Here is a 23,070-nt window from a genome sequence, read left to right on the forward strand (position 1 = left end):
AGAAATCGTCTGCCAGGCAGATCACTCGCCAACACACAGAGGGTAAGTGGGATCTGCTGTACACATGCTAGATTCAAGACAGAGGTGGCCACTTTGGCTGAGAATCATCTAGCGCATGGCTGCCCATTAGGAAAATAGCAACGGACGATTACATTTCAACCCCCCCACCCCGCGTGACATTAGCGTTGTACTTTGTCTGACTTGGATGAGGTTCATGCGATAAGCTGTCCTGAAGTTTTGCACAGAGATGGTTATGATGTTACAAGGGGTGGAGCCATACATTTTGAAGCATTGGGCCTGATGCATTTAAGTCTGTAAAAGTTGCCGTGGGCACTGCAATTTTACTATTACCAGCACAGGGGAGCTCCGGCCCTTAACCCATTAAAAAATGTGGGCACCTCTGATCTAGCATGTGTACAAGGCTTACAGTAAGGCCTTAAAAAGCGTACCTTAAGCGGAACAGAACAGAACAGATACTGTACAAACGGAACGGATGCGAATGGGTCCAATGTTAACCTATGAAACCAGTTACATGCGTCTCTTTGTATGGATCCGTTGCATACGTTCTACTGAACGGAATGCTACTTTCCTGCAGCACCAATTTTTCCAAACCGCTGAGCCCAGTGGACTGGAAGATTAAGCCCTGCTTTGGGGGCAATGGGAGAATGGAATGTTTCTCACCTGCAAAGCTCCCAAAATGCGATTACCAAGAAAAAATCCTCCTACCTATCACAGGAGATCGCAAAGGCCGCCAACATGCCAGCCCAACTATTTCGCACAGTTGATAGACTATGTAACCCATCCCGTCTAAAACCTACTATAACTCCCTCAAAGGAGCTATGCGAGAAATTTACACAAAAACTTGCGCTGATAGAAAATATGCAACAATATGGTGCACTGGCCACAACCACCAGTATAAGTGAAAAATGTCAAAATAAAATCAAATGGCCGCGCTCACAGTTCACAACCTGAAGGGAGTATAAAAATCAATGTCACCGTCCACATAAGTCCTTTTACTCCACTCAAGAATCAGGAAATCGGGGTATGAGACACTCCAGGAGCTGTATACAATCCTCCAATCCGAACCATCATAATATGCATGTAAAAGAAAAGAACATTGAAGGGATCATAGCGCGATCAGCTTAAACGGCAAACCCCTCCACCTTCCTAGTGCCACAATCCACCTCCACCGTGCTTATCTCCGTGCTAGGACACACTCCCCCTTCAATCTTTCTACTTTCATCCGAGCAGTTAAAGAAATAAATCTACCCTTTAGTGAAGAAGAAGTAGATGATGCCATCAAAAAGCTAACGCTCCATAAGGCGCCTGGCCCAGGTGGACTAAGTGCTATCTGCTATCTACTATAAAAAATTCGCCCCTATTTTAGTTCCCTTCCTGACTAGATGCTATAATACCATAAGATCTAAACCTCTCGCAAATTCTGAATTTTTAGATGCCCACATTACTGTCTGCCCAAAACCTGAAAGGGACCTCTTAAATGTTAAAAATTATAGACCTATTGCCCTCCTTAATCAGGACTATAAAATTCTAACGAGCATTCTGGCTAATCGTATAAACAAAGTCCTCCCACACTTGGTGGATAAGGACCAAGTTGGATTTGTGCCCCACCGCCAGGCTTCAGACAACGTCCGCAAGACACTAAATGTACTCCAGCACGCAGCTCAGTCGGGACAACAGGTGGTGTCACTGGCCTTGGATATTGAAAAGGCCTTTGACACCATCTCCTGGCCTTATATGCTAAATGTCCTGACCCGAACCGGTCTTCGTGGTCCCTTTATGCATATTATTAAACAACTATACTCTACCCCTAAAGCATATCTTAAATTACCATCTTCCTCACCAAGCCCAATTTTGATTCACAGAGGGACACGCCAAGGCTGCCCCCTATCCCCAGCAATTTTTGCTCTCGTTATGGAGCCGCTGGCAACTGCGATTCGAGCAAATCCCAATATCCAAGGCTACAAAATAGAAGGAAGAGAGTACAAAATGAGTATGTTTGCGGACGATGTTCTTTTGACCTTGACAAATCCAGCAACTTCTATCCCAAATTTGCTATTAGAACTCAAAAAATTTGAAAATTTATCTGGGCTTAAAATAAACCTGGACAAGTCTGATGCCATGTTCAATAACCTCCCACAGGGCATGGGAGCTTATATCTCTAGCATATTTAAATTCACCTATCAGCCGCACTATCTTAAATATCTTGGAATAAAGATAACTTCTGATCCCTCCCAACTCTTTTATTGGAACTATAGACCATTGCTTAAAATGCTTCAACAACTCATACTATCTTGGATGAATCATCCTATATCATGGGCAGGTCGCATCACAGCAATAAAAATGACCCTCCTCCCTAAAATATTATATTTTTTCCGCACCTTGCCTATTCCTATCACCAAGAAAGAACTAGAACCCCTCCAAAAGTTGATCTTCACATTTGTATGGTCACAAAAAAAAACTAGGATACGACGCCAAACTATGCTACTACACAAAAGTGAAGGGGGACTATCGGTACCCAATTTATATAAATACTACCTCGCTGCACAACTGGCTTTTATCCCTATGCTTTATGCAGGTGTCAACACCCCAAGATGGGTAACTTTAGAAAATAGCTTACTTTATCCCTTAAATTGGAGGGGTATACTCTGGGCTCAGTGTCAACAATGCAATATAATTAAATCCCTCTCCCACTTCACTCACCACTCACTCCTCCTTTGGAGAAAGGTACGTTTTAAGCACAAATTGCAATCTCAACCATCGGGACTAATAGAGCTCCTGGGCAACCCCGACTTCTTGGCAGGTCAAAACCTCAAGGCTTTCAGTTGGTGGTCTCTGAATAACCTTACAGTTGTTAAACAATTCCTATATCAGAATAAAGTTTGTACAAAGCAAACGTTAATAAACAAGTTTAATATCCCTACCTGTGAGGTTTTCAGATTACACCAAATTCAGCACTACCTATTATCCATGGCTAAAGTGGGTCAGGAACTTAGAACCACTAACCTCGAGGCTCTTTGTCTAAATGATCCCCTACGCAGGGGCACTTTATCCCTAATTTACTCCCTGTTAAACGCTGGTCCTCCAGATTTGAAACTTCAATACCAGCTTGACTGGGAAGAGGACATGGGTACCACACTAGATAATAACCAATGGATGCAATGTTTTGAAACCCTCTCAAGGGGCAGCTTATGTGTAACACATATGGAGTCCTCGATCCGTGTTCTTCATAGATCCTACCTGGTACCTGAACGACTCCACCAAATCTGCCATGACAAATCAAACCTATGTTTCAGGGGATGTTCGGTCCTAGGTTCTATGTATCATACTTGGTGGTCCTGTCCAGTTGTGGCTGCCCTTTGGAATAAAGTAATCCGCCAAATAAATTCTACCTTACTTATTCAGCTAACGGTAGACCCGGCGATTTGTCTTTTGGGCCTACAGCCGGACGCAATCTCATATGCTCATCATAAACTGATTCAGCATATCATGAATACTGTAAAAACCTACATAGCATTCCAGTGGCAACAGAAGAACTTATCTTTTCGATGTGTTCTTGACCGTATCCACACCACAATGCTAAATGAAAAGATCAAGGCTAACCTGCTGGACAGGACGCACCACTTTGATAAAATTTGGCTACCGTGGGTCCAAGCTACCTCCTCCGCGGATGCCCAGGAGACCCTCAATTTATTCTAACACACTGAAATAGGAAATATATCAAAGAACAACACAAAAAAAGGGGGCGAGGTTTGAAGAGAGGGGAGAAAGAAAAGGGGAAAGAAAAGGGAAAAGAAAAGGGGGGAGGGGAGGAGTAGAGAGGTCTTCCTTGCAATCATAACAACACTTTTATGGCTTTCTAAAATCATATCTATTTTATTACCATAACTCCTGGGTCGGTACGGGTACCCTTTTCTTGTTGTTCTTCGTTTCTTTTATTTTCTCTTATTATGTTTCTCCTATTTTAAGTTTTAGACTTGTTTAGACTTGTCTAAGCTAGCCGCATTGTTAACAGGCTGCCTCCTCAACTCCGTAAGTTACTATTAAAGTGCCTTGACATACTGTGAACTTTATTACCATGCCCTCTTCTTCTTTTTTAGCAATCAGTATGCAAGTTTAAACTGTTGTCACGTCTACCCTTACGCTATATTAATCCTGTTGTGTACATCATATACATATGTTATAAAATGTATATTTTGCTGTTGGATATGCTATTTTCCTCAATAAAACTTTATTGAAACTAAAACATGATACAAAAGTATAAAAAGTTCATAAGTGGGTCACGCTGTGTGTCGCTAGCACTGCGAGGGGTATAGCGGCGCGCAGGGGGGTCCTGGAGGCAGACCATGGGGCAACAGAGGCTGGTGTTAGTGTGCACAACCAGTCTCTGTGCCCCACTAACATAAGTAAATCCCACCTCGGGTTCTCTTTAAGTAAACTGATTGTTGGTGAGTTAAAACATTCACAACATCAAATAAGCTTGAGTACTGTACATGATACACTTCATTTGAACTAACACAAAGGGTTGCAAACTGTACATGATACTATTAATAAGGACAAATGCAAAAAGTTGAGTATTGTACATGATACAGTTTATATGGTCTAGAGAAGCAGTAGACTGTTGTACCGTGTTAGCCATCAGTAAAAGCAAGGAGTTTTGAATCAGGATGATACCATTTATTGGCTAACTTAGAGATGAATAAACAGTGAGCTTTCGGCTTATAAAAAGCCTTCGTCGGACTTGGTTCCTGACAAAAACTGACGTTTTGTAAAAAATAATACCTTTTAACCCCCCTGGCGGTTTAATTCCCTTGGTTGCGCGCAGGGGTCGAGTGGTGCGTGGACGCGGGTGAACGGCGTCCACTTACTATTTCCCTGGGGTGGACGCCGTTCACCCTGCCATGTTGGGAGGGGAGCAGCGCAGTGGAAAGAGAGCTGTGAGCAGCGGTGGAGAAGGGGGGCCATTTCCCACCCCTCCCCTCACCTTAGGTGCTCTCTTTCCCTTGCTCTCCCCTCCTGAAGTAAAGTGCAGGCAGCCGGCAGCGGGCGGGACTTACCTCTCCTCGTTCCGGCGTCGGATCTGCGTGCAGCTGCTCTGGTCTGTATCAGACCAGACTTGCGGCACGCAGATCCGGAGTTCCGACGACGAGGAGAGGTAAGTCCCGCCCGCTGCCGGCTGCGCGCACATTACTTCAGGAGGGGAGAGCGAGGAAAGGAGAGCACCCCAAGGTGCTGCTCACAGCTCTCCTTCCACAGCGCTGCTCCCCTCCTGCTGGGGGACACCTATTCTGGGCACATATACCCCTGGCTACATATACTGGGCACATATACCCCTGGCTACATATGGGCACATATACCCCTGGCTACATATGGGCACATATACCCCTGCCTACATATACTGGGCATATATACCCCTGGCTACATTTACTGGGCATATATACCCCTGGCTACATATACTGGGCATATATACCCCTGGCTACATATACTGGGCACATATACCCCCTGGCTGCATATACTGGGCATATATACCTCTGGCTACATATACTGGGCATATATACCCCTGGCTACATATACTGGGCATATATACACCTGGCTACATATACTGGGCATATATACCCCTGGCTACATATACTGGGCATATATACCCCTGGCTACATATACTGGGCATATATACCCCCTGACTACATATACTGGGCATATATACCCCCTGACTACATATACTGGGCATATATACCCCTGGCTACATATACTAGGCACATATACCCCCCTGACTACATATAGTGGGCACGTATACCCCTGGCTACATATACTGGGCACGTATACCGCTGGCTACATATACTGGGCACGTATACCCCTGGATACATATACTGGGCACGTATACCCCTGGCTACATATACTAGGGATATATACCCCTGGCTACATATACTAGGCACATATACCTCTGGCTACATATACTGGGGACTACTATACTCATGGCTACTTATACTGGGGACACCTATAGACCTGGCTACCTATGCTGGGGGTACCTATTTTGAGGGAACTGCTGTCAGATTATCTGCTGTTATGTATTTTGGGGAACAGCTGCCAGATTATGTTAGAGGAACAGCTGCTGCCAGATTACGTGTATTTTGGGGAACAGCTGCCAGATTATGTGTATGTTAGGGGAACGACTGCTGCCAGATTATGCGTATTTAGGGGAACTGCTGCCAGATTGTGTATGTTTGGGGGACCACTGCTGCCAGATTATATGTATTTTGGGTGTTACATGTATTTTGGGTGATCCGCTGCCAGGTTTCGCGTATTTTGGGGAACTGCTTCCAAATTATGTGTATGTTGGGGGAACTGCTGCTGCCACACTGTCAATTTTGGGGGAACCACTTCCATATTATCTGTATTTTGGAGGAACTTCTACCAGATTATGTGTCTTTTTGGTGAAATGCTGTCAGATTACATCTATTTTGGGGGGATACACTACGGCAGAGCTCAAACTTCCCTGGCAGACCTTTTACATCACTGCTAAGGTCATGTATATTTGGCCCCACCCATGACCATGCCCACATTATGCTTGACCACGCCCATATTTTGGCGCGGCGCGCCGGGTGAGTCCACTCACTTCTTTTTCCAGGACTAGACCCCTGGTTGCGCGGCCGCGGGAGAATTTTTTTTTTTGCATGTAGCTAGCCTGGCGCTAGCTACATGCTTCCCCCCTCCCTGCGGCATTCCTCGTATATTCCGATCGCCGCCGGCGCTGTTTGCCCATAAGGAAATCCCGTTCTGAACGGGATTTCCTTGAGGGCTTCCCCCGTCGCCATGGCGACGAACGGAGTGACATCATCGACGTCTTGGGCGTCGTGACGTCACAGGGAGTCCCGATCCACCCCATAGCGCAGCCTGGCGGCGATTGGCCAGGCTGCGCAAGGGGTATGCGGGGGGGGGCTGTATCCGCGGCGGGTAGCGGCGCATCGGCGGCGGCGATCAGACCAAACACGCAGCTAGCAAAGTGCTAGCTGCGTGTTTAAAAAAAAATTATGTCAATTGGCCCAGCAGGGCCTGAGCGGCACCCTCCGGCGGCTTACCCCGTGTCACACACGGGGTTACCGCTAAGGAGGTTAATGGCTAATTAATAGAGTTAAATGATGCAAGCTTTCTGGGATCTAGTCCCCTCCTTCAGGCATATTTCTAGATGTTAGCTGAAGTAAAACACTGATGCAGGTAAATGGTAAACACGAAGATGACAGTTGTGCTGTATACTGTTTATCCGTTAGGTGTCAGGTGATCAGCAGGCTGGAGCCAGTGAGTTAGTGCAACCATAGTGTTTACCATTTACCTGCATCAGTGTTTTACTTCAGCTAACATCTGGAAATATGCCTAAAGGTATTATTTTTTACAAAACGTTGTTTTTTTCTACCTATATAATTTGTTTGGCTAACACGGTACAGAAACTTTTTTGCTACTGACAAAAACTGAAAAACACAGCTTATACAGTATATACTGACATACAGAGGAGAAAGATTCCTTAGCAATCATAAATGTAATTAAACTTTACTTCAGGAGGCTTTCCCAGGCATCCTGGCTAAATTGATAAGATCAACAGTTTCCTCAACATAACATAAAGCACTCTGGTGATGGGGAGATATGGTGATGGGGAGATATGGTAAAATCGAGTTCAAATTTTAACTAGGCTGATTACATGCACCATTAATTCTAAGCTAAAGAGAATTGTGGTATTTCCCCAGCGGTACGAATTTCTCCGCCCCTTTTTTCCCTCCTAAAAAACCAGGGACGGAGAAATCCGTACCTTCCGCGCTACCGCCGCTGTCCGCGCTCCCGCCGCTCGTGCGCGCGCACCCGCCGCTCGTGCACGCCGCCGCCCGCTCGCCCGGAGATCAATGAACGGGAAAATACATTCCCGTTCGTTGATCTAGCCCCCGCAATGATCTGCTGCTTCTTTCAGAAACAGCAAGATCATTGTGCGTCTCCCAGCCTCCTACTGCTTCCTGTAAGCGTCCTTCCGGACGCTTACAGGTCGCATGTAAACAAACACTCTGTGGCCATCTTGTGGCCAAATAGTAAACTACACCCTAAAAGCATTTTACATATACAAACATTACATTTACACAATAAATTTACTCATTACCTCCCACACTCCCCAATTTTTATTTTTTTTTGTAATAAAAAAAAAAAAAAAAATACAATAAAAAAAAAACATAAATAGTTACCTTAGGGACTGAACTTTTTAAATATTTATGTCAAGAGGGTATAACACTGTTACTTTATAAACTGCGGGCTTGTAATTAGAGATGGATGCAAAACTGAAAAAAATGCACCTTTATTTCCAAATAAAATATTGTCGCCAAACATTGTGATAGGGACATAATTTAAATGGTTTTATAACCGGGACAAATAGGTTAATACATTTCATGGGTTTTAATTACAGTAGCATGCTTTATTTAAAAACTATAATGGCCGAAAACTGAAAAATAATAATTTTTTCCCACATTTTTTCCTATTTCCCCATTAAAACACATTTAGAATAAAATAATTCTTGGCATAATGTCCCACCTAAAGAAAGCCTAATTGGTGGCAAAAAAAACAAGATATAGTTCATTTCATTGGGATAAGTAATAATAAAGTTATAGACGAATGAATGGAAGGAGCGCTGAAAGGTGAAAATTGCTCTGGTGGTCAGGGGGTAAAACCCCTCAGTGGTGAAGTGGTTAAAACCATCTTCCCAGCACATGAAAGCAAATAAACTGAATAGTGACAGCAAACACCATCTTACCAGCATATGACACAAAAAATAAATGAAAAGATAGAAAAATAAAAAAAATTGTGGCATTTAAATCCCATTGTACCAGCATAAGAGTCCTTGTTTAAACCATCTTCTACAGTTTTGAACCAATGTATAAACTTTGTTCATAGACACTGGCGGCCCGCCAAGCCTTCTGCTGCGGCCCCCTGCTGTGGCAGTGTTAACCCCCGAGCTGAGGGGACTTTTTTTTTTTTTTTTTTTTTTTTTATATAAATCTTTTCCTGCATGTAAGTCCCCCGAGGCGGCTGCTATAATGTGAATTTACAGCCCCCCCCTCTGCTCCACTCCCCCGATGCTGCTGCTGCCGCCGCCTCACTCAGGTTGGCGGCGGGCAGGAGAGGAGATAAGAACCAGCCACACCGGCGCATGGCAGCCGCACGGGGGACTTTAAATGCTGGACGTGACCGATGATGTCACTTCCTGCATTTAAATTCACCGCACGGCTGCCGTGCGCTGGTTCTTATCTCCTCTCCTGCCCGGCCCGATTTGAGGTGAGGCGGCGGCAGCACGGGGGAAACGGGGAACGAGGTGAGGGGAGCGGAGCAGAGCAGAGAGGGGCTGTATGTATTACATTGTAGCAGCCAACCTGACTGCATTTTGTGGGCGAATCTGCAGCCGATCTGACTGCATTTTGTGAGCGAATCTGCAGCCGATCTGACTGCATTTTGTGGGCGAATCTGCAGCCGATTTGACTGCATTTTGTGGGAGAATCTGCAGCCGATCTGACTGCATTTTGTGGGAGAATCTGCGGTCGATCTGACTGCATTTTGTGGGCGAATCTGCAGCCGATCTGACTGCATTTTGTGAGCGAATCTGCAGCCGATCTGACTGCATTTTGTGGGCGAATCTGCAGCTGATCTGACTGCATTTTGTAGGCGAATCTGCAGCCGATCTGACTGCATTTTGTGGGCGAATCTGCAGCCGATTCGACTGCATTTTGTGGGAGAATCTGCAGCCGATCTGACTGCATTTTGTGAGCGAATCTGCAGCCGATGTGACTGCATTTTGTGGGCGAATCTGCAGCCTATCTGACTGCATTTTGTGGGCAAATCTGCAACCGATCTGACTGCATTTTGTGGGCAAATCTGCAGCCGATTTGACTGCATTTTGTGGGAGAATCTGCAGCCGATCTGACTGCATTTTGTGGGAGAATCTGCGGCCGATCTGACTGCATTTTGTGGGCAAATCTGCGGCCGAGCTGACTGCATTTTGTGGACGAATCTGCGGCCGAGCTGACTGCATTTTGTGGGCGAATCTGCGGCCGAGCTGACTGCATTTTGTGGGCGAATCTGAGGCCGATCTGACTGCATTTCATGGACGGATCTGCGGCCGAGCTGACTGCATTTTGTGGGCGAATCTGTGGCCAATCTGACTGCATTTTGTGGGCGAATCTGTGGCCGATCTGACTGCATTTTGTGGGCAAATCTGCGGCCGAGCTGACTGCATTTTGTGGGCAAATCTGTGGCCGATCTGACTGCATTTTGTGGGGAAAATCTGCGGCCAATCTGACTGCATTTTGCCAATCTGACTGCATTTTGTGGGCAAATCTGCGCCAATCTGATTGCATTTTGTGTATAAATCTGCGGCCAATCTGATTGCATTTTGTGTATAAATCTGCGGGTGGTGTGGCTGGTTCTTATCTCCTCTCCTGCCCGGTCCGATGTGAGGCGGCGGCAGCACGGGGGAAACGGGGAATGAGGTGAGGGGAGCGGAGCAGAGCAGAGAGGGGCTGTATATATTACATTGTAGCAGCCAACCTGACTGCATTTTGTGGGCGAATCTGCAGCCGATCTGACAGCATTTTGTGGGCGAATCTGCAGCCGATCTGACTGCATTTTGTGGGAGAATCTGCGGCCGATCTGACTGCATTTTGTGGGCGAATCTGCAGCCGATCTGACTGCATTTTGTGGGAGAATCTGCAGCCGATCTGACTGCATTTTGTGAGCGAATCTGCAGCCGATCTGACTGCATTTTGTGGGCGAATCTGCAACCGATTTCACTGCATTTTGTGGGCGAATCTGCGGCCGATCTGACTGCATTTCGTGGGCGAATCTGCGGCCGATCTGACTGCATTTCGTGGGCGAATCTGTGGCCGATCTGACTGCATTTTGTGGGCGAATCTGCGGCCGATCTGACTGCATTTTGTGGGCGAATCTGCGGCCAATCTGACTGCATTTTGCCAATCTGACTGCATTTTGTGGGCAAATCTGTGGCCAATCTGATTGCATTTTGTGTATAAATCTGCGGCCAATTTGATTGCATTTTGTGTATAAATCTGCGGCCAATCTGGTTGTACTTTGTGGGGAATATATCACTGTTAATTGCATTTTGTGGAGAAATCTTCTGCTAGATTTTTTTTCCCCGGGGGGGGAATTCGGAGGTCTGCCGGCCCTCCACCATGTGGTCTGGGAAAAAAACGGCCCTCCGTGCCCGTGAAGTTGGACAGCACTGGTCTAGAGAAAAGACTGAGTACTGCACCTTATTCTGTTTATATGGACAAACAGAAGTGGTTGAGCACTGTGCATGATTTTGTTTGTATGGATAAACAGTAATGGGAAAGTACTGTGCAAGATACTGCTTATACAGTCTACAGAAAAAGCAGAGTACTGTACAAGATATTGTTTATACGGACAAAAAGAAATAGTTGAGTACTGGGAATGATACTGTTTATATAGACAAAAAGGAGAAGGTTGAGTATGGGGCATGATACTGCTTATATGGTCTTGAGAAAAGGAGTACTAGTACAGTGCACTCATGTATGTAACTTATACATATGTATTTTTTTACACTAATGGGAAATTTAATAAACTTTAACATGAATTTAAGTGCAATGTAGTACAGCTGTGTTCTCTTCAAATTACTGCTCCTAATCAGGTACTTTTATTTCAAATTCTGTTAAATGTAGTTAAGTGATAGGTGTTAACACATGTTCACTTCTCTGCTATTCAAGTTTCATAAATCCCAATATACAGTATAGTATGCTGTATATAGCAAGAATGGTTAGCAATGGTTTGAGTGCTTTAAAAGGTACACACCTAGCTTGTAATTCTGTGGAAAAATGCATACATGCCATCGCCTGTAGCTTGAATGTACTGTATCTAGAAGATATAAAGAAGAATGTAGAGTAACATGATTTTATCAATTATTGAGAAAACGAAGGAGTCAGAAATGATCCTGCTCTCCTAAGCATTTTCAGTTATAACTATGTTTACAGTAAGTTGTTAAGACATACTGTACATATCAAAAAATCCATTGTATTACAGTTCACCCAGTATTCTCATGTTAATGGAGAAACTCAGGTGTGAGTAATGGGCTACAAATTTAGCTCGTCGCTAGCACACGGGAGCGTGTGCGCGACAGATCGGTGACAGCTCGTCGCCAGGTCCCTCCGCATACACACGGCAGAAGAGGGATTAGTGATGCGACGGAAGCTGTCGCTGACGTTCCGCCCCCCCCCCCCGCTGGAAGCTCCGTGTATTGCCTATGGGTGCTGTCGCTAGTCCGCATACACACGCGGACTAGCGACAGTTGCGGCGAAGTTGCGGCGGCAACTGTCGCCCCAAAGTTGCTGCGCCAATCGCCCGGCGACAGCTCTGAGTAGTGACGATTCGGGGGGCGCGTGCGCCATACACACTGGCAGCACGCACGTGCCACGTGGTTGCGGCGACAGTTGTAGCCCGTGTGTATGTAGCTTTAGGACTGCAAGTCCATAACATGTAGTGAGCTCTGTTTCAATACACGGTAAATTGAAATTGCAACACACCAGTGGTGCAACAAGCCAACAGTGATGTAATGGCCCATACTCACGGGCTACAATTGTTGCTGTCGCTAGCACACGGGAGCGTGTGCGTGACAGATAGGCGACAGCTGGTCGCCAGGTCCCTCCGAATACACACGGCGGAGGGACCTGGCAACTGCTGCGGCGGAAGCTATCGCCGACGTTCCTCCCCCCCGCCGGAAGCTCATGGTATTCCCTGCTGGTTGCTGTCGCTAGTCAACATACACACGCGGACTAGCGACAGTTGTGGCGAAGTTGCGCGGTAACTGTCGCCAGGCGATTGACCGCGTCAATCGCCTGTCGACAGCAGCGATGAGCGACGGTTCAGGGTGCGCGCCCGTGTTGCGCCGCGCCTCATACTCACGGGCGACCTGTCGCCGCATCACGCGCGTGCCACGTGGTTGCGGTGACAATTGTAGCCCGTGAGTATGGGCCATAAGAGTAGATCAAAGGGATTCTCCTTAGGTCTTGCCACTGTTCTGCTTCTCTGTTGTATATTCAGACAAGTCCTGACTGAAGATGGGAGAATATGACGACAGTTGGCTAATTACTATTGCCCTACAGCTCAAAATATTACGGGATGTGTGTGCAAACAAAGACTGGAGCATTCTCCATATGCCTCTGCTTTTAGCCCCAGACATATGATACCAAGTGTGGTGAACAATATTCTGGTATTATACAAACTAGATAGTGCCAAAACAGTCTTACTTTCTGTCTTGTTTAGAGACACATGATGGAAGCTTGCTGGTAAATTAGCTGCTGACGGCACCATGCACCAAGCAAGAGAGGATAGTCCAGGGTATCCACAACTATAGTTTATGGAGCACACCATGGCTTAAAATAAACCTACACTAAACTTTCCAACACTTTATCCCATTCCTGTCATCTTTAACCTAAATAACACTATTTACTACTGCACAGTGTTATCCCTTCTTGCTAGTGAGAGCTGAAGAATCTACTGTCTCCATTTCCTGGAGGCTGCTGTGTTGTGGTTTGACATGCTGCTTTAGACATTAAAGGGTTATCTATGGGTCACTTCAAGCGAACAATACTCAAACACAAAATTAGAACAAGAGCAGGCGCTCCCCTGGTCACTAACTGGACTCTTGCACGCCTCTCTTAAGAACCTCCCCCTGAGACTAAGGCTCAACACACACCATACAATCTTGGTTGTTCAATCTTACCACTTTCATGTAGTACAAGAGCTTATCCAATCAATCATTCAAGGTATTTTTAATCTGTTGGCCCTTATATTACATAGATTTGCTAAATCTGTACAACCAAGATTGTATGGTGTGTGTTGAGCTTTACACAGAACGCTATCTTTAGAGATACAATTGCAGCTTGGAAAGCGGTTAGAAAGAAATGCCATCTTCCATATAAAATATCCAAATATCTCCCAATCTGGGGCAATCCTAATTTTCCTTCTAGTATCCAACAAAAAGCCTTTGCAAAATGGGAAGAGAAAGGGATCAAATCCTTGGGCCATATGTTTAACATAAAAGAAGGGAAGTGGATTTCTTTTGCTGAACTGAGACAGAAGTATAACTTACCTGCAGGGGACTTTTTAACCTATGCTCAGGTGAGATCTATGTCTGCCGCAGTTCTGCGATCAGAATCCTCTATTATGACTCCTACAAAGTTTGATGCCATACTAAAACCAACTACTAAACATATCTCACTAGCAGAACTATATGCAGCAATTAGAGATCTGTCAAACCTCAACATAGCATCGAACGCCATGAAAAAGTGGGAACAAATATTGAGCGAAGAAGGGGTGGGGACACAGATCCTTGAGGGTAACATGATGGTTAGAAAAATCATTAGGGATGAAAAGTGGAGATCGTCTCATTTGCTCTTCATCCATAGAGGCAAATATGCATTTAACATTAAATACAAGATAACCCCCCCTGGTTACAACCCAAACTGCCCGAAATGTGGCCTAGCCGATGCTGATCTAATACACTGTATGTGGGAATGTCCTAGAATCCAGGCTTTTTGGGATATGGTACTTAAATATACAAATAAGATATGCAAAAAGAAATTATTAAAGTCACAAATGCTCATGTTATTTAATTATTTTCTTACTTCTTCTAAGTTGACGCAGGAGAGCCCTTCCCTTATGTGTCATATTATAATGATAGCAGCTAGAAGAGCGATTCTATGCAAATGGCTTGATTCTTCCCCTCCAGGTCTAACGGCTTTGAAGCAGGAGCTTTTATACATCTTCCATATGGAGAGACTAAATACCCTTCAATCAAAGGAACTAAAAACAAATACGTTTTTCAAGATATGGAGGAACTTTATCGTTCACCAATTCAGCCCTCAGCAAATCTCAGCATTAATGAGAGACTTAATTTATACCTCGTGGTACTGCCTGGAAGATATTGGAGGCACGCTAGGCCAACTCAAGATCCGGACCTAGGAATGTTTTGTATTTCACCATAGTCTGACTATTAGGAATAAGGCAGTAGTAGTTGCGACACAGTGTACCCCTGGGAGGGTTTCTTAGGGGGGGGGGGGGAGGGCTAGGGAGGGAAGGGCAAGGGATTTTGGAACTTCAGTTTTCTGCACAATTTATAGAATGTGAATATGCTTATACAGTTCCACTGTCTCTTGTAATCTGGGAAAAAAACAAAAAGCCTTAATAAAAATGTTTTGAAAAAAAAAAGGGTTATCTATGCCTCTGCATCTCTCCCAACAGAATTTGGTTTCACTGTCCCTGCATATCAAGGTTAAACACTGAGACAGTGCTAATAATCTAAGGGAATAAGCTATAACTGAGCAGAAAAAAATGCATTTGTGAAACCAGGACTGCAACAAAGTTCCTGGGTTCAGGTTCACTTTAAATAACATTACTGTGTCCATCCTATATACAGTAATGAGTTGTTTCCCAATGCTGAAACCTCTTTGAAAAACAAAACAAGTTACAACAAATGTGGGTGATGTTATGCTTGCAGAATTCCTACATCTCAGTGCCAGGCTTCCAAAGCAACAGCTTTCTTAATTGTCTTCAGCTTATTTCTGGCAAGGAAGAATACAGAACAAATTGTACTCAGTTTCCAAATACACAATCGTGGCCAGTGGATTCCATTGGCGACTAGCAAAAGAAAAAGAAATTAAATATTATTATGCAAAGATTGCGCAGTATGAAATGGTTCTTATTATGAGTAGTTTATTTTAGAACGAATTATGATTAATTTACTTGGGACATCTACATTCAATGGCAAAATCCAATATGGCTCTAGCTACAGTTGCCAAATGCATATGTCTGTTTATGTTCAGAATGTCGTTGTGTGTGAAAGAATGTAAGCATGAGGGTGGATTACCCAGAATGCTCTTGTAAAAACTCCAGGCTGACTGAGGAAGAGTTGGTATAAACAAATGTAGCAGCAAAGCCCTTCCAGCATGGAGCAAGTCGATGATCAATAGTTTCTCATTCTGAGCCTTTACGTCAGTGAATTTTTTGAAACAAAGACACACATATTATGATGTTTCAAGTACTTCCAATGGTATTATTGCCTGTTTTTTATTTGTTTGTTTTCCCATTAACCGAAAGTGTTTCTCGAGAGAATTCAGCATTACATAGTACATATGAAATACAAGTTTCTGAAAGCGCTCTTTATCAGAGTCTATATAGGCCAAGCGTTATAAATAGTCCTTATCTTCCCTTCAGTGCATATAATCCTCTCACCAGATGTTGTTGCTGATTATATTATAGATCAACAATGACAGCATTAGTTGATATCTCAATCTTCACCGGGATCCGTACATCACTGTGATGTAACAGCAGGAAGGGAAGTAGCAGGAAAAGGAGAGAGCACACGGCTGGAAGAGGAGGATACTGGATTGTATATATGACAACGTCCATAGAAGATTATACAAACGCTATTGCTGGTCATCTTGAGGTCAGCCATTATATGCGGTGAGCGCAACTTGTTACTATATGCATGTCTAGGGGCACTGGTGGTTTGCTGTTTGCACTGAGGTGGAGGAGTAGATTCATATTCCGTGTACTGGATTACGCTATGTTGTTTTATTGATTTGAGTTCGTAGCAACTTGGATACTTCGCAGTGGAGTGAGGTCAACGCGTACACATCTATAGGAGAGATTAATCAATTACAAGCGCACTGGCTGTGGTCCACGTGGTCAGCATAAATATCTGGTGAGCGTACAATTTGCTCATAAGCGTGAGGTGGAAGCATACACAGTGTGTTGGTGCACGGTGATTATCACAATACATGTGACAGTATTACGCCATGTTTTGTTCCATATATATTTCTTTGAGGTAATTCATATCTTGGAGAACGCGGATCCCGGTGAAGATTGAGATATCAACAAATGCTGTCATTGCTGATCTATAATATAATCAGCAACAACATCTGGTGAGAGGATTATATGCACTGAAGGGAAGATAAGGACTATTTATAACGCTTGGACTATATAGACTCTGATAAAGAGCGCTTTCAGGACCTTGTACATCATATTTGAAGCGATCCAGATCTATTAAACGGGTGTGTTGTATCCGGGGCAGGTCTGCCCAGGGAGGAGCGCTCTATCCACTGTGTACATAAGATTACATAGTACATGCATTGTATTCATACCTCCCAACTTTTTGAGATATGAATAAGGGACACTTTAAGACACACTGCTGCCACACCCCTAACACAGACAAAACTGCGGACACTTGTGATTCAAGTATAAGCCGAGACCCCCACTTTTAGGAAAACTTTTTGGCCCCCCAAAACTCGGCTTATACTTGAGTACTGTATATACTGTACTGAGTGGTAACATGTCCATGGCAAATAGCAGAGGAGATAGGATTAAGGCTTGTGACACTCTAAAGTTTAGTGGTCAGGCAGGGGCGTTGCTAGCCCCAAAGATTAGTGGCACGTGCCCCGGATCTATTCTGGGGTGCCACGGATGTCCCCAGGCAGTCAGCTGTGATGCCTCAATGGTGGGCATGCTGGATGCTGTGGTGCATCAATCGGGGGGGGGGGGGGGTGCTGGGTGCCTCTTTGTGGGCATACTGGGTGCTGTGGTGCCATTCTGGGCACTGTGATGCCTTTATGGGGGCATGCAGGGAGCTGTGGTTCTTTTATGGAGGCATGCTGGGAGGGGGTCCACTAGAAGGTTGGGGAATGCTATGGGGGGAGTGGCAGCAGGACAGCCTGCCCAGCAGAAAGCCAGACCAGCGAGCACAGAAGCCAGGTAACTCTGCCTAGTTATGTTTAAAGGGGTACTGAAGTAAGAGGTATACGGAGGCTGCCATATTTATTTCCTTTTAAACAATGACAGTTGCCTGGCAGTCCTGCTGGTCTATTTCTCTGCAGTAGTATCTGAATAACATCAGAAACAAGCATGCAGCTAGTCTTGTCAGATCTGACTTTAAAGTCTGAAACACCTGATCTGCTGCATGCTTGTTCAGGGGCTGTGGCTAATAGTATCAGAGGCAGAGGTTCAGCAGGGCTGCCAGGCAACTGGTATTGCTTAAAAGGAAATAAACATGGCAGCCTCCATATACCTCTCTCTTCAGTTCCCCTTTAAGTGATGTTGCCTATTTATGTGATATGCTGCATTTTTTTTTATTGGAGAGGGGGCTTCATCCAACATTTTGCTGGGTAGTCCTTAGACCACTGTTAATTTCATGTAAATTTGGCTTCACCCATGTCCACACCCACATTCTGGTGAGTGGCCACACCCATTTTCCAGCTGGAGTGCCCAAAAGTGCCCCGGATATCTTAGGAGCCTAGCAACGCCCCTGGGTGGGTGCAGGTCTGTACATCACAGGTCATAGAGATACTCTCCGAGTTCTATCAGTCAAGAAAGATCTGAACCACTGGAGGTTTCACAGCTGTGGTGTTTCTTGAAGCCAGATTGTAGAGGGTCCAAGACAGCTTTTCCAATAACTTTGCCTAAAAAAGGGGAGGTTGTTGACAGGTCTGTAGCTGCTCATTGCATCTGGATCCATGCAGGGCCGGTTCTAGCTTCCATGGGGCAAAAGTAACTCCTTCCCCTGATGGACCCCCTACCGCCCCTGAAAGGCCAGCTGTGCTCCCCAGTGTTAGGTAGTCTCCTCCTAGTATAGATAGCCAGATGCATCCCCCCTATCAGTATAGATAGCTAGACATGCCCCCATGTTTAGGTAGCCACCCCCAGTACAGATAGCTAAATGTGTCCCCCATGAATAGGTAGCCTCCCCCCTCCAGTTTAGATAGCCAGATACCCCCCCCCCCCATGATTAGGTAGCCTCCCCATCCAGTATAGATAGCCAAAAGTTTCCCCCCAATTAGGTAGCCCCTGCAATGTAGATAGCTAGATGAGCCCCCCCCCCCCCCCCCCTTCTATATAGATAGCTAGAAGTGTCCCCAGGATTAAGTTGCACAAACCTCAGATGCAGAGTGGTGGGCATCGCGACAGAAGGGCCAATGGTACAACTCACCTGTCAGCGCCGCCGGGAAGTTCAGGAACTCTTCTCCACTTCACACAGTCACAGTTTCTCCTCTCTAACTCCTCCAGCGGCACAGTACTGAGAGGCGCTAATAGGAGAGGAGACGCTGTGACTGTGTGAAGTGGAGAAGACTTTCTGAATTTTCTGGCGAAGGTGAGTTATATTCTCGTATCTCCCATTGCGCTGCATATGGGGGGGCGGGCACTCGGGGAGGCCCTGCCTCATTCCCCTGCCTGCCGCTGTTGACTCACTTCCCCCACCTGCACTACACACGCAATGGTACCAGCAGCCAGCCAAATAAACTTTTTAAAAGAAAGATGCCTGGGGGGCCCTATAAGTACTCTGGGGCTCGGGGGCAATTGCCCTCCCTTGCCTGCATTGTAGCGCCGGCCCTGGATCCATGGAATCATTCCCTGATAGTAAATTGATTGGGTAGTGTTGAGCTAGCCATACATGGGTCGATTATGGTCACTTGTGCCAAACTGATTGATACAAATGAGATAGTGATCAATTCCTACCGTAAACAGCAAACTCAATTTCGATAGACTTCAGGTGAAATATTTCAAGTATTGATTTAACTGCAAGCATGGTACTGCTTTAAAGAAAACCTGAACTGAAAATTAAAAGTCAAAATAAGCATAGACAAGTCATACTTACCTCCTGTGTAATCTACTTCTCGATCTCTTTTTCCTCTCTTGTATCCTGTTTGTCCACTGTGATCAATGGAATTCTTCGTCCTCCTTTTTGAAAATGGCCATTACACCATAACAGCTTTCTGGGCAGCACACAGTTAAACTGTAACATCGCCCACTTGAGCCATAGGGAAACATGGACACATCAGTTCTACTCTCAGATGTAACTGACAGCAACTGATATATAACTGACAGCAACTGGTATATTTCAGTTCTGACAAAATGTTGTCAGAACTGGAAGGGATTATTGTCAGAAGAAAATGGTGAGCTTCTGAGAGGAACTGATGGCAAGGTAACTATGTAATGTTCATTTGAAGTTACCTAGAGTGTTTATTTTAAATAATTTTACTCAGTACAGGTTCTCTTTAAAGAAAACCTGTACTGAAAATAAAAGTCAAAATTAGCATACACAAGTCATACTTACCTTCCATGTAGTCTACTCCTCAGTGTCTTTTTCCTGTCCCGCGTCCTATTTGTTCACTATGATCAAGGGAATTTTCCGTCCTCCATTTTGAAAATAGCCATTACCCATAACAGCTTTCTGATCAGCACACTGTTAAACTGTAACATCGCCCACTTGAGCCATAGGGAAACATGGGCATTACCTGGTACATCCGTTTTCCTCTCAGCTATAACTGACAGCAACTGATATTTTACTGACAGCAACTGATATATTTCAGATCTGACAAAATATTGTCAGAACTGGATGTGATTATTGTCAGAAGAAAATGGTGAGCTTCTGAGAGGAACTGATGGCAAGGTAACTCTGCAATGTTCATTTGAAGTTACCTCATGTGTTTATTTTAAATATTTTTACTCAGTACAGGTTCTCTTTAAGCATTGCACCACTATGATCCATCAATCCGCCTCCATTCCTGCCTGGTTCTCCTTGCACAGAGATTTTCTAACACGTCCGATAATCAATAAGCTGCACAAAATAGATTGAAAGTGAATTGATCGATATGTTGGAGCAACAAATGTATGACAGATTTCATCAATGTCACCGAATCGGCCAGATATTGATCAGAAAAATCAATGTGTATGGACAACTTTGGATTTTCTTCCATTTGGTATTATTGATACCAGTTAGATTTCTGCAGAAGTCTATTTAAAATCAGTTGATCAATGCAGTCATCAATCTCCAGCTTCTCCTACCCTTGTCCGCTCCCCAGAGATTATCCATCTAATGTTAGGTACACACGTTAAATTTTTTCAGTTGGTTTTGCAGTTCGATCATTTTTCGATTCACTTTTCTGCTCGATTCTCTAATCTTTTCTTATCAATTTCCATTCACATTATTAATCGAACGCATCTATTGAACGAAAAAAACATAACGTGTACCTAACATTACCCAGTCAACCTTACATTTAGTACAATGTCTGATATTGATCAAAAAAGTGATCAGTAGGGTATGTTGGGGGCAATACATTTTCCAGCAGATTTCTATAAAATTAATTGAATCACCCATAATTTATAGATATGGCAAATGTGGGTATTCACAGGCAAAGAGCATGAAAAGAAGCTGGGTATATAACAGCCTACTCAAAATCACATGAGAGGGTGCTATTGTACAAATACCTAGGCTTGATGGTCCCATCAAAATGTTGCTACTGGTCACCAAAATGTGTAATTCTCTCATCAAGAAGGTACATAGCATGGAGCAGAATGTAATGTAAGCCTCCTAAAACACAAGCATAATGTTCCACATCTCTGCTTTTTCATATGCAGCAGGTGGAATGCAACCAGTGATGTAGAAATAGGGGTTGCAGTTGCAGAAGTTGTGCCTGCACTCAAGCTCCTGCTCCATAAAGAACCTACACTAGGCACTACATTGGCTCCGTACTACAGTAGTAACTGCATAGCATGGGCAGCACGGTGGCATAGTGGTTAGCGCTCTCGCATTGCAGCGATGGGTCTCTGGTTTGAATCCCAGCCAGGTCAACATTTGCAAGGAGTTTGTATGTTCTCCCTGTGTCTATGTGGGTTTCCCCCTGGCACTCTGGTTTTCTCCCACACCCAAAAAAACATACAGATAAGTTAATTGGCTTCCCCATAAATTGGCCCTAGACTTTGATACATGCACTACACGATACATACATAGACTTATGACTATGGTAGGGACTAGACTGGGAGCCCCTCTGAGGGTCAGTTAGTGACTGACAAGACAAAATTACTCTGTACAGCTCTGCATAATATGTCGACGCTATATAAATACTTTAATAAATAAATAGTGGCACTTTCTAATTAACTGTTCGAAACTTGCTTTGGCTTTCATTCAGAATCAGGTTCTGGGTATTATTATTATTATTTATTGTATTTATAAAGCGCCAACATATTACGCAGCGCTGGACAATAAATATATACAATGATACAAGGATGACATACATAGGGTTATACACATAGAACAAAGTTATACATGCAAATTGTACAAAATACATGATCATGCAATATGGGCTGGGTAGGTAGGCCCAGTAATACAAGTACAGGCTGTCATAGGACAGGAGCACATGATCCTGTAGATTACACTAGGGGGTGGAGGACCCTGCCAGAGGCTTACAATCTAAAGGGAGGGGTGGAAACACTAGGTGGGGCTGTTAAATATTCCTTAGAGAGTTACTGTGTGGTAGGAGGTGGGTAGGCCATCATAAAGAGGTGGGTTTTGAGGGCTTGCTTGAATGTGTTAAAAGAGGGAGCAAGTCTGATGGGTGGTGGAAGGGCATTCCAGAGGGTGGAGGCAGCTCTTGAGAAATCCTGCAGGCGGGCATGGGAGTGTGAAATGCGTGGGGTGGTGAGGCGAAGGTCGTTGGAGGAACGGAGGGGGCGACCTGGTGTATACTTGTGAACAAGCTCCGAGATGTAGGTAGGGCAGGTTTTGTGCACAGATTTATACGCCTAGGCATAGAATCTTGAAACTTATCCTGAACCGGATAGGCAGCCAGTGCAGGGATTCACAAAGGGGAGATGTTGATGCAGAGCGGTGCGAAGAATGGATGAGTCTTGCAGCCGCGTTCATCACTGATTGAAGGGGGGCAGTGCGTTTCAGGGGGAAGCCAGAAAGGAGGGAGTTACAGTAATCAAGGCGGGAGATGATGAGGGCATGGATGAGCAGTTTGGTCGTGTCCGGGGTTAAGAAGGGGCGGATCTTGGAGATATTACGGAGGTGGAAATTACAGGCTCTGGTGATGTTTTGGATGTGTGGGATGAAGGAGAGGTCAGAGTCCAAGGTGACACCCAGACAGCGGGCCTGGGAGGTAGGGAGAATGGTTGTGTTGTCGATTGTGAGGTGGAAATCTGGGAGGGGTGCAGCAGCATTGGGTG

The 23,070-nt window shown here is 44.8% G+C and overlaps 1 protein-coding gene across 3 annotated transcripts in view; it reads right to left on the minus strand.

Moving 5' to 3' along the window:
- RASGRP1 (RAS guanyl releasing protein 1) overlaps window positions 1-23,070 on the minus strand; it is a 315,245-nt gene that overhangs the window by 152,004 nt on the left and 140,171 nt on the right. The window contains exon 1 of one of the 3 annotated variants that reach the window (XM_068253919.1): window positions 11,866-11,886. The exons of the other annotated variants lie outside the window; for them this stretch is intronic. The gene's annotated coding sequence lies outside the window, so the exon portion shown is untranslated. Of the gene's footprint in view, window positions 1-11,865; window positions 11,887-23,070 lie in introns of those variants that run through there. 3 annotated transcript variants of the gene reach the window in all.

Source organism: Hyperolius riggenbachi, chromosome 9 (genome assembly GCF_040937935.1).
Source record: "Hyperolius riggenbachi isolate aHypRig1 chromosome 9, aHypRig1.pri, whole genome shotgun sequence".
NCBI lineage: Eukaryota > Metazoa > Chordata > Amphibia > Anura > Hyperoliidae > Hyperolius > Hyperolius riggenbachi.